Source organism: Anser anser (genome assembly GCF_964211835.1).
Source record: "Anser anser genome assembly, chromosome: 1".
Lineage (NCBI taxonomy): Eukaryota > Metazoa > Chordata > Aves > Anseriformes > Anatidae > Anser > Anser anser.
In genome coordinates this window covers 61,629,928-61,642,479 of record NC_139720.1, presented here as the reverse complement: position 1 = coordinate 61,642,479, position 12,552 = coordinate 61,629,928, and the positions used below count along the sequence as shown (strand labels likewise).

The 12,552-nt window shown below is 49.0% G+C and overlaps 1 protein-coding gene across 2 annotated transcripts in view; it reads left to right on the top strand.

The window, feature by feature from the left end:
* The first annotated feature begins 923 nt into the window (after nt 1–923).
* Nucleotides 924–12,552, top strand: part of DENND2A (DENN domain containing 2A) — a 58,480-nt gene continuing 46,851 nt past the window's right edge. Inside the window, exon 1 of one of the 2 annotated variants that reach the window (XM_083851973.1) lies at nt 924–1,060. The gene's annotated coding sequence lies outside the window, so the exon portion shown is untranslated. Of the gene's footprint in view, nt 1,061–1,820; nt 5,362–12,552 lie in introns of those variants that run through there. The other variant, XM_083851974.1, reaches the window with a different exon arrangement.

Genomic DNA, 12,552 nt, shown 5'->3' with positions numbered 1-12,552 from the left:
GTGATTGTTTGGTAGAGATGGTGAATTGTTTTATCTTCCATGTTGGCTCTGAATGCTGGGCTTTTCTGCTCTGCAGGGGGCTGCTGATGGCTCTGTTGGGCCTTACTTATTCCCGAGTCAGATGGCAACGCATTAACCTTGTGCATAATGACATGGTTACACAGGATTGCTCATTTCCCTAACAAAGGACATGTGCCTTTTATAAACCAAAACTAATGAACCTGCTGCCAAGGATACAGCTGATGATGAAATCATCTTTTTCTGTTTGGGGAACTCTCGTGTAAGTGACAGTAACCCGTCAATGAGTGTTTTAGGGGAGATCTGTCACAAAGGTGATGCTGAAACTTGCCTTGGGATCACAGCTGTTCACCAAAGAGCTGCTGTCTTACGCAGGGAGGCTTTGGACTGGAAGCTGTGGCATTTTGAAGATGGAGTTCAGTTGGTTCCCAGTTTTGGATGTATGTTAGTAACTGCTCGCTACCACTCAGAGGAAAAAAATCCTCTGTCCATCAGTTTTAATGTACTGTGGGAACTGAGAACCTGTAGGAAAACTCAATTCACTTCCCAGCCCAGATCCCTCCCTCGCTGTAGCGTGTGGCTCCGAGCAGAGCAAGCACAACTGCGTGCCGCCAGGCAGCTGCATCACAGCCCCGTGCAGGTGAACAGATCTACTTGTGGGAACTGCTGGGCAGGGCTGAGGCTTCGCTGACTGCCTGCTTCCCGGTGAAGCACCCGTGAGCTGAAGGAACCCTCCTGCAGCGTTTAAAAGTTGCTGGAGCGCTGGGGCCGTCACTGGGCTGCGGGGCTCTCCCGGCCGCCTCCCCTCAGAGCGGCGGCGCGGGCCCGGGGGCGGGGGCGGGCCGGGGCGGTGCTGCCGGCGGAGGGCGGGCGGCCGCGGGGCCGGGGCCGGGGCCGGGGCTGGTGCCGCCGGGGGGGGGGCAGCGGCAGCGGCTCGGCGCTGCATGGCGGGGAGCCCCCAGCCGCGCGTCCGCAGGCCGCCAGCAGGGCGCCGGGCGCCGCCGCCATGCCGGGGCGCGGCCCCCCGCCGCCGCCGAGGAAGGTAGGGGGCTGGGGGCGGCCGGGCGGCGGTGGGCTTCGGGGGGTTCTGCCTCGCCCCCCGGCAGGCCGGAGCCCTCCTCCATCTTAGCGGCTGCCCCGGCTGGGCAGCGGTGCGGGGCTCCCGGGGGGCTCTGCCCGGCCGCGGCTGGGGCTGGGGAGGCGAGGGGCAGGCGTCGGCGGAGCCTGTGGTGGGGGAGACCCGGCTCCCGCTCGGCTGAGCGAGGGCAGCACGCCCCGTACCTGAGCAGAGTCCCGATCCCCTCCGTCCTCTGGGCTCTCTCTCCGCCCAGGACAGCCTGCTTTTCTCTCGCTGTGCCCCCCTTGGAGGGGAGCGGCTGCACTGGGGCGCAGCCCGTAGCCTAACGGGGTGGTATTTGCTGTTGTCCCGCTTGGCATCCGTGGCACTATCGCCTGTCCCGCAGTCTGCTCGTGTTCCCGCTGGGATAGCGGGGCGGTGGGCGCTAACGGGCTGGGCACGGGGTCTGGGGGGGACAGCGGCTGGGAAGGGCAGGGCACAGCACTTGGAGCTGTGCGCTGCCCTGGTCTCAGGGCGTGCGTGCGAGCTGGGGGGCAAGGTGTGCGAGGTGCGTTGGGGATGCTTTCAGAGGTCCCACGAGTCTCCGAGGAGCCTGGCGCTTGGTGCTGGAGAGGAGGCTGTCCTGGGGAGTGAGGCCTCGGGGCTGCACACGATCCCCCCAGGAGCAGGTAACTCCCAAGCATGGGGCGCTTAATCCTGCGCTGGTGTTTTAGTAGGGCGCAGTTTATTTCCGGGATGGGGCAGCAAGTTGTGTGGTCAGAGAGAGGTGTCTCTTGTTCGGAGCTCAGCTGGGAGGGTAGAGAGGAGCAGAGGGATTGCCTTGGAGCTTTATCGAGGGCTGTACAGATATTGCTGGGAGGGGAGCTGCTGGTGGATTAAAAAGCTGTTTTCTGCATTGGCTGTTACCTTATTGAACGGTTATTTCTTGATGTGTGGTAGTGAAGTCCTATAAAGCGTGCTGGCCCCGTTTCTGAACCACCAGAAAGGGAGTCGTTACTGCGTCCTGCCAGAGAGAAGGAACGCGTTTCCTCGCCCCCTTATGCTGTGTTCTGGATTGTTGTCACCGTGGTAGTGTTTGTGGATTTGGGTTGTTGTTGTTTTTAAGTAATCCAAACAGTGCTTCAGCGTGTGAGACCGGATATTTACCACCTTGGGATAGACTTGGACAAAACTGATGACTGTACGGATGGAAATGAGAGGAAAGCCACAAGATTTCCCAGGATAATACAGTGCCTCATTGAGGAACTGAAGAGAATGCACTGAAAACAAAGGGTGCTGGAGAGATTCGGGATGTAAAAAGCAGGCTGAAGATTTATAGCTCAGCTGGGACCACGCTTTGCCTCTGGGTTAGAAGGTTGCGTGCTGGAGCTTGGGTAGCCCTTTGGCACGTCCCCTGTGCACAATCCCCCTTGTAGACGAGTGCAAGTTGCGTGTCCTAAAGTGCTGCTTTTGGTAGTGTCTCTAGCTCGCTGCCTTGGGAAATCTTTTAGGACATTTTGTCTATAGAGGGAACCACGTGATGCTCGCTGTTCTCCAAAACTAGGAAGGGCATTTAGATCCTTTGTCAAGTGCTTATGGTGTGGTTGTCTTTCTCCCGTGTCTGGCATATTGATGTGTCAGAAATTTTCATTTTGACAAGGAGATGATAAAGAAGACCATGTCAACTGCAAGGCTGTGGTTTTTAGAGGTGCTCTAAATTCAGTAGAAGCTTTGCGACGGAATTATTTTGAATATCAGACATAATAACCAATTTATACAGACTGTAAATAAACATCAGTTGTGCTGGGTGCTCTGGGAACGCAGAGGCAAATGTGATCCTTGCCCCAAGTTTAACAAATTCTCCAATCAGATTTTCACGCAACAGAGCCGGACTATTAAACACGGGTTGATGCTGGGCATTTCAGAAGTGCCAGGTGAGGGCCATGTTCTTCTGGACTACTCTGAATGCATCAACCAAAGCAGTTCATGCTCTCTTCCCTTTGTAGCACCTGACGTTATTTCCTGTGCAGAAGCCGCCCCTTTCTAAGTGGGGGCCAGACCAAGGGGAGCAAAGGCTCTTTAGGGCACTTAGGTTTGTGAGAACGGAGAAGAACTGCTCTTAAGCTCTTGTTGGAGCTGTTTGGTTTGATGATCGGCTCTCTTAGGCGTCCAGAACTGGGGTATAAGCTCTTCAGGGAAGCATTTTTTAGCGGAAGGATTTAAGTACTAGTGGCTGATATGTCTGTTGGCAGGATCCCAAGAGCTGGCTGGAAGAGGCCTCTACTGTGAAGGAAATGCTGAAATAAGACTTTTAATTAACTTGCATAGCAGTTCCTTAAGGGCTGAGAAGACTCCACAGGGAAGAAGGGAGTGGGATGTAGCTAGGAGGAAATTCCTTGTTGCACTTGAGCTCTAAAAGTAGATGAGTGAGTGGTCTTATCTCAATATGGCTCAAATAACATTGCATCCGAGGGTACCAAGCTGTAGGCATTGCTTTACCCACATGAGGCTGTAGAAGGGGCAGTGTTTTTTTGGTTGTATCTGTGAGGTACAATGGAAAAGAAAACAATAGCATGCTTACCTTGCTTATGGGATTTTTCTGTTTTTCACCTCGAAACAGCTTTACAAACTACTGCAAATAAAAGCAAAGGTTAAAATGTGTGAACATGCATGTCATTTCTCTGTGGTTTCAGCCTGGGCTTTAGCGAAGAGCAAATGGGACTGCTTTTATTCCCAGAGTCCTTGGTCAGCCTAGCCTACCAGGGGACCGAAGTCCAGGCTTCTGGCTTCAGGACGTGCTTTTGAAGAGTTGGCTTCAGCAGGGGCTGTGTGTGATCCTGAATTTGGGCCAGTTGAAGGTTTTTGTTAGTGGGATGGCACTGAAAGGCGCCATCACTATGTTAAATAAGTAAATACTTGAGATCCAGTAGGCTGGTCCAATTCAAGGTCTTTCCCAACCTTCACGTTTCACCGGCTATATTCATGGGTCAATATATTCCGCGTCTGTAGGTGTAGGACTGATGAGGTGAATGTCAAAAGTCCCCAGTCAGGTTCCTGAGCAGAGCAACAGATAGTTACTTGCCCGCCGAGCCAGGAGCTCGGTGCGAACCCACGGCACAGAGTCTGCCGTGCAACACCTTCGGGGCTCTGCTCTCCCGATGGTCGTGTCCCTGCCGTGCTGAGGCTGCTCTGAGCAGCTCTGAGCCGTGCAGCGTGAGTCCACCCATCACCGCTGCGGTTGTCGGTGTAGATAATGTGTATCGATAACCTTATTTCTGCGTTTTCTGCAAATGTTGCTATCCCACAGTAAAGCTGAGGGGAAGTCAAGCGTAGTAGGGAAGACAGAAGTTTGAAAGAATTATGTCCTGCTGGAATGAACGCTGTGAGTTTTAATATAATCACCTTCTGTGTCAGTATTGCTTCACCTCCCCAGATCAGGGAAACCAGCTGAAGCTGGCGTGATGTTAATTCCTGGGATTTGGCAGGGCAGATGGCAATAGTAACAGTGATGATTAAAGGTTTTCCCTAATTAAACTTGTTAAGAGCTAGTACGTCGCCGAGGCCTTCTTTTACATGTAGCGTGAGGTCACTGTCCCGCTGCTGGGATGCTGCCAGGTTTGCCTGGGGGCTCTTCGAAGTCATGCGCGTCAGTGAGAATTTGGCTCAAGCGTTACCTGTCTTCTTTATGTCCTGTTATTCACTGTCCTGGCTGGATGCTGAACGTGAGACACATCTGTGTCAGCCGTCCGATGAGTAACTCGTGGGCGGATGGATGGATGGACGGACGGAGCCACGGGTCGCTCACCGGGCACAACCAGGGCTGGGACCGGGAGCGGAGGCGACTGCCTGCCCAGGCTGAGCCCGAGCGGGCCCCCGGCCCTCTGTGCTGCAGGAAAAGCCCTTGTCGGTCCTCCCGGGCTGGGAACCGGCGGTGTTTGTGCGGTGAAAGGGAGCAGAAGATGGCTTTTCCCGAGCGCTGCCTTTGCCCGTGCATGTGCTGGCTCGGAGCCAGGATGGAAACTCTGTCCTCATGAGCAGAGAGGGAGCGGGGAGGGGCGAGAGACAGAGGGGCCCCGAGGCAGAGGGAGTTAAAATAAAAACACCGACCCGCGCGGAGAAAAGCCTGCAGCAGATGGGCCCGCACGTCCCTCCGGGTTCTCCAGGCAGCCGGCTTCGCGTGCACCGCTGGCGGGGTCTCGTGTAGGAGCGTGGGCAGGGGGCACGGCTCGTTTCAAGATGCGCGATGGGGGAGCAGAGTGAAAGGCAGGAGGAAGGACGCTAGACCAGTAAGTTAGCTGTTGGGCTCTGCCGTTCCTGAGGCGGGATCTGTGTGTTGCTGCTGGGGCTGTGCGCCGGCAGCGGTAAGGCAGGTGCTGCTGCGTGGGCAGCTGGAGGGGCATTGCTGTGTTTTTAACTTGTCGTCCTCTAACTATGGCAGGTCTGGGCTCTGCAAACCAGTCTCGCTGGTGCTGATGGAGGTTTGTTTGGAGGTCTTGTTCCTTCCAGCACGCACGGCACATCTGGTTTGGGCGGTATATCTCTGGTGGCGGGCTAGGCTCTGTCTGTAGACACTGGCAGCCGTGTTTTCCTGTGCCCAGGTCCTCGTTAGGCATCGCAGTAACTAATCAGATCGGTTCAAGGTGCCGACCTTGCTTGGAAGGGCCTTGTCTTGGTTCGATGTCCATGCAGAAGACTATGCCTGGTAGAAAATCTGCTCTTGGAGAAGCAGTCAGCAAAGCTTGGCTCTGAGCTCACTTGAAAATCTGGCCCAGACATTTGAGCGTGTCGAGAGGCAGCGATGGTTGGGGGCAGCTCGAGCGGGGAAAGGTGCCGCCTCGCTTGGAAGTGGACGAAAGAGTTGTGTGTGGGGACCCTGCCAGGCACCGAGACTCCTGATCCTGCCGATCCCTGAAAGCAGATGGCTCCTGACCAAATTCAAACGCATAAGTTATGTTTCCAAAAACTTTCTGGGAACTCTGGCAAGCCACTAGAGAGACTGCGTTTCAGGGGGCGAGGGCTTACCGCTGTTTGTAGCCGGAATCACTGTAAGTGGCTAGATACTCCGTGTTTTAATTAAATTTCCCTTTGGGAATAAATGTGGTGAAGTGTTTCTGTGATCCTTCTGTGTTTAAGTATTCTGTGCGGTGCCCCCAGCTTGGCAGATCATTTAAGCAGACGTGTAGGTCTCAGCGCATGCTTAAATCCGCCCAGCAGAGCGCTCCGGCTCCCAGTGCAGTACATCATTTCCACTCGGGGAAGTTTGGACTGGACTTGTGTGACACAAGCTTAAACCTAATTGATGACAGTGGGCTTTGAGCATATGCTTAAAATTAAACACCTGCTTAGGTGTTTTCCTAGTCGCAAGTGGTCTCGCACACTCAGATGAGTTCTGTGGGATCATTTTATATTAGTGATGTCCTGGAGCAGTGCTTTCTTCATAATATCCCGTGAGACTTCTTACCAAGGTCTTGCTGACAAGCCATGTTACTGCGAGCGGCTCAGGTGAGATGCAGTCACAGCCCTGGTATTTTGCTAGCGCTGTGAATAGGCACGCATCTGTGAGTGATTAAATCAACCCATCAGGGTGTCATCTGGAGAGGAACAAATGCTGAGCTTGCTTTGCAGGCAGGGGGGAGGATAAGATCCCCCTCTGTATTTTCTGCTGAAAGCTTTTCCCCTCTGCAGATGTGCAGCTGCTGAGGTTCCTTGCCAAAAGGCAGCCGTGACTTACAGAGCTGGGGAACATGCACACATCTGCTCGCAGAGGAGAGCGGGGAAGAGGCTTGGTTCTCCTGTCCTGGGGGATTATGTTCTCATGATAGATAGTGCCAATTTTCATGGAGGGGAATGGCGAATTTCACAGGGCACCGTAGGGGCACCTCATAAATATGAGTTCACTTGCCAGTGTCAGCCAAGCAACACCTTACTAAATTAAAAAGAAAGGAATTCCCAAAGACTTTTCCGACTATTGGAGCTTTTTCTTTAAGAATGTTAAGCCCCTGAAGATAAAAACAAAAATACATGTTTCAGCTGCAAAGCATGCTGTGAATATAGGCTTTATGTTTCCTTCTAGGTGAGAGTTGAGTCTTGGATTATCCCGAGCTCGTAGTGGTATGTGGCATTATCCAGAGCTCATAGTGGCGATGGGAAGTAAATACCTCTTACTAAAATCGAGTAGGGTGTCTTCTCCAGCACGTGCAGCATTTCAGAAATCAGCATCTGGTCAAAACCAGGCCTGAGGCATCACCCACAGTCTATGAAGTCAATGGGATCTTTTCCATGATTTCAGTGAGCTTGGGATCAGGCCGTAACTGGGAATCTGTTTTTCCCTGCCTTGACTTGTTAGCCCGTGTGTGTAGCAATTTGTGGCCGAATTCTGCAAGCGTACTGAAAAGAGATGTGTAAGGCGTTGAGCTTTTTCCAGATGATGTAAGAAACCCTGATCTCGCTGGCTGCCATTTTTCAGCTATGTCAAACTCGGGGAAAGGTTTCCTACTGGGAAATCAACACGCACTGACTGTTTTTTGCATCAGATTTCTCTTTCCCCCAAGATTACTCTGAGTGACTCCAAGCTGAAGTTTTGCCATGGTGTCACCTCTCACGTGAAACAGTCCTGCACTTGTGTTGGTGAAAGATACCGCCACTTAGTCTGCGCTAAGATTTGCCCCATCGGTATCCCTTTGTTCACACAGTAGGAAACTTTCCTTGTAGGATGCTTTAGTGTACACAAATTCAGTGGGAAACAAAGGTTTCACCTGTTAAATTCCTACATTTCTCCATTAGTCGGAGAAAGACACTTTTGGGTGTGTTTCAAGGAAAAACAGGATTGCCTCTAATAGCCACAAATTTCATAAAACATTGTCAGGATTTGATGAGGGAGGTTACTTTTAAATAACTTATAACTTAATAATTGACATGTAATATACTGTTTAATGTCCTACTTGCTTCATATTTGCTTGCACAGGGCAAAATTATTTTTCTCATCCAAAGGAATCTGGAAGCATTATCAGAAACAGGACTCGCCCTACAGGAGTGGTGAAGTACTTCAACTCCAGCTGACATTCACTGCAGGAATACAAATTCCAGCTTTTCTGGTCTTCAGACCAAACTATTCACATATGTTGATAATCCCAGTCCCTCCGCTAATTCGCGCTCAAGGCAGCCTTCCGCTTATTTAAAGGAAAAAAAAACTTTAGGCTCCTAACAATCTGTAAAGATTTTTTTTTTTTTAATCAAGCCTGATCTTGGACTACATTGACTTTTTTCGTATTAATTTTAAGTTAAAAGAAATTTTCAGAAAAGCTTGAAAACAGATCATCACCAACACGTTCTTTTTTCCCAGAGAATTTAAGTATTTCGGCTGTCTTGCTGTTTCTGTTGCACACATAACTTATTCTTTTGTAACTTGTGAACAGTATTTTGCAATAGAGGAGATTTTGGTGTGCTTTACCATGAAATACTTGAATGCGGAATTAAGCAGAAGATTGTATAATGCAGCTTTTCTTTAGCAGTTGCTTCAGTGTGTCAGCAAAACTTGGCGATACGCTGATGAAGCACAGCAAGATGGATCTGGATGAGGTCACCAGGCAAACAAGGCCAGTTCTTCCGCTGGTGTCAACAGGCAGTGCTCCATTAACTTCAGCTGAGCAATGATCTGGCTGTGAGGTTCAGGCGCTTTTGTTCCTTTTTGTGGTGTTTTTTTCAGTTTTGTGGTTGAATAAAAAATATCTAAAATTGGAGGCGTGTGGCAGGGTAGCCCCATCTCTTCCCTTCCCTCCTCTTTCCCTTCCAAAAAAAAAAACGGATGGAAGGAAGGGAAGCCTAAACAAAATGTTTCAGGTGCTTTTGAAGGGAAGGCTTAAGTCCTTCAAAGTTTAGCTAAATTTTGCTAGGAGATGTCATTTCAAAATAAAGAATCTAGCTTTTGTATGATTCCTCCAGATTACATCAAAACATTTCTTGAATCTTTCTTTGTCTGGGCACACTGTATGTAATTATATTGAACGTGGCAGAAACGGTTTCAGTTGATCAGAAACCATAAATAATTATTTCATCCAGCAACACTCAAACCTGTTTGTGATTTATGCACAAGGAATTGCTGAGGCTGCACAGCTGTATTTCAGATACGTGAGTGGGCCAGATGAGTTAGTTTTTGGACCCTTTCTGCTCAGGTGAGAGGAACAGGCAGTTTTACAGTGCTATTCAGACTGTGAGGTGCCTACCTTGGGAAAAGGGAGTACTTCTGGAGCATGAATTACCTCTCAGGAGTATTAAAGAGCCTAAAGGATTAGTTCACACATGGGCATCAAGATTTAGTTGAGACAGATCTGCCCATAATTCCTGCACGGAATGTTATGTTACTGTGAGATGTCCAGGAATATATTTGCCATATAAATTGCTTACTTGTATTTCAGTTTACATTATTTTCAAAAGTCATTCCTGACAAACTTAAGACCAGAGGTAGCACTAATTTCTTATCCGTCATCATTTTTACCTGTCATCAAAGGTCAGATTTGTGTGAATTCTTAGTTTTATGCGATAATTGTATTTACCGGTACCGTGCATCTCTCATACACATTTTGCTTGGGAAGGCGTATAAACAAAATTATCTCCTTGCTAGTCTATTTTTAGCACTGAAATTTCTCTTCTGTCGTATTTTTCTTTTTAATACGAATGGAGTGAACCCACTAGGAGGAGCAGATGGCAGATTTTTGTTAAGTAAATGTTATCCAGTGTGAATGTTTGAATTATTACATGTGGAAGGGATGGGAAGAAGAACCCCTACTCGAATGCTGAACATTTTTCTTACCAGCCAAGAAGTAAATCAAGTATAGCATTACATAAGTTCTTATTGCACCTCTTCTAGTTGAAGAAAACGTTTGGGGAATTTCCCCTAAAAGATCCAGTTTAGGTTTAGTTTGCCAGTAATGCCTGTAGCCATGCTATTTTCAATAAGGAAAATCTGGTTGCTATCAAGAGATCAGTTATGTTAAGCCACAGAAAATTCAAGCAACACAGTCCATCTTCTACCTTTGTACAAAGAAGGTGGCTCTGGTGAAGAGGGTTGGGTGAAGTCGAAGCTGTGCCACGCTGGCTTTGCATCGATACCTTCAGTAGGGCTAGGATTTCACCTCACGTTGGACTGGAGCAGCAGATGTTTATGAGTCTGAAGATGAAAGACAATGATGTTTGTTGAATTGTGCAGGGGATAGGGGCTTCCGCAAAGGGTTTGACTCCGGAAGACTCCTACTTTGAGATTTTGTTTTGGGTCCTGTAAAATGCGCCCTTGTGCAATGCATTCAGTGCTGGCTGCTTTGTAGTAATGAGCCTTTCCTGTGCACAATAAACAGTATTGGGGCCCCGGCCAGGACAACATTCAAACATCTTGGGTGGAGTATGCCCTTGTGGTTACCCTGGAATACAAAACTTGGATGCACTTTCTCTGCGTTGGAAGCTTCTGTAAGAATAGCTCTGCTTTGGTCGTGAGATAAGGGCTCAGTGGAGGAAATTATACATGGATTCCCTGCTTCTGCTCCCTTATCAAACAGTGCGATGTATGTGAAAGAAAGTAAACAATGGAAATCAAAGTCCTCTGGAGCGTGTATTGCCTTTAGCACATCCCTTCGAGGAGAGCAGTAACAATATGTGCCTCTGGTAAATCTCCAGTTTCTAGGTTTCCTGCCATGAGAAACCCAAAGAAATGCTTCAGGAAAAAAAAAAAAAAAAGAAAAAGAAAAAAAAAAGAAAAGAGATTTCCCAAGTAGATGCTTTCAGTATTTTTCAGTGTTTTTTGTTGTTGTTGTTTGTTTACTTGATTGATTTAATGTAGTCATGAGATAACTTAAAGCTTTAAAAAAAAAAAAACACTGAACCCTCATGTGTCTGAAATTGGAATGAATTTGGGAAGAAAATATTTTCTTTTTCTAATACGGTAGTGAAAATTTACACCACTCATCAGTATTTTCCAAGGCAGTTTTACTGGTGGTTACATGGCCTCCCTAATACCTTTCACTGCACTGTTGAAGTTTATTAGGCACTACTGAATCACTGGGGATTAAAGACTGTACAAATATGCTAGGAACAACATCATTTTGTATCTTGTTTTAGCAGCCGTTTTTTACTGCTTACTTGCTGGTTGGTTGTAGAGCTTTTAAGAGATGAAAGGCAAAAAATAACCTCTTGGGGAAGGAGAGGCACCTAGTAAAGGGGTATTTAAAGGGAGTGGGGTTTGCAGTTATTTTTGTTGTTTTATTTTTCACAGAGAACACGAGAGTGAATTCTCTACTTTTCTGTAATTCATGACAGATTATTGTAGGGTAGTCCAGGTTGGAAGGGATTGCAGGAGATCTGTATGCCAGCCTCGTGTTTGGGGCAGGCTCATGTCTGAGCTCAGACCATGTTTCTCAGTCTGGGCCTTAGAAAACTCCAGAGATGCAGACTGCAGTGCTGTTCTAGTGCCTTCGTGTGCTCTCGGTGAAAAAAGCTTTTCATTAGATCAGATCTCTTCCTTGTTTCCACTTGGGCACTTCGTCTCTCGTTCAGCCTGAGAGAGACGCATCCAAAGTGGCCTCAGATCGTGCCCTGTGCTACACCAATGGTTTTGTTTTACAGCAAGTAACGTGTTCACAAAGTCATTAGTGGGGGAACCTGAACCTCATTTTTGAAAGGGACAGGGACACACAGGTGGCAGTCCAAATCTCCCTTGGACACGCTCAAATGCAGAGAGTCACTGGGTCGATCTGTCCATCTGCTGAGCTGCCAGGGCCTGAGGAAGCTCTTCGGACCACGTCTGACCTAGTGGTTCTTCTGGGAGAGCCTTTTTCAGGACTGGGACCTGTTATCTCAGACATCTCCCATGTCGGCAAGTTCTGCCAGCTGCATCTGGCACCTGGCTGCGTAGGTGTGCCTGCTCAGTGCCAGAGCTTTCCAGGTATGTAAGTGCAAGCAATTGGCTTTGAAGAAGAGTCTTAACCTTACTTAGTCACTTCTGAAAATTTTGCTTGTCCTGTTTCTTATGTTTTTTCTGCCACCAAGGTGACAGAAGATTGTGCCACCGAGCTGTTGTGGTGCCTTGCCAGCATTTCAGTCTGGCAGTACCAGGAGAAGATTGTATCTTTTTCCCTCCTCTTGCATAGTCTGGTTTTATAGTCTGAAGCTCAAAGCCTGTGGGGGGAAAATGTATGGGTAATCAGAAGCAGCAGACTTGCCGCTTAGGCTCTGCCCTCGCCCTGGGCGTCGAGGTACCAAAGAGCTCAGGTCCGTCCCTAAGCCATTCTGTGCTCAACTTGCTAAACGCCCAGCTCCTGAAGGGCTCTGTTCCAGGATCAGCATGGTGTCTGAGCAACACGGCGAGGCGAGTTCATTCTCTCTCTGTTTTGCTTTCTCGTCCGGGGGTGCCACCATCAGTGCAGGGGGAAACCCTCATGCTTCCTGGGCTGCTGCCCTCATGGCGCACTCTTCTGCCGAAGCCCTTCAGC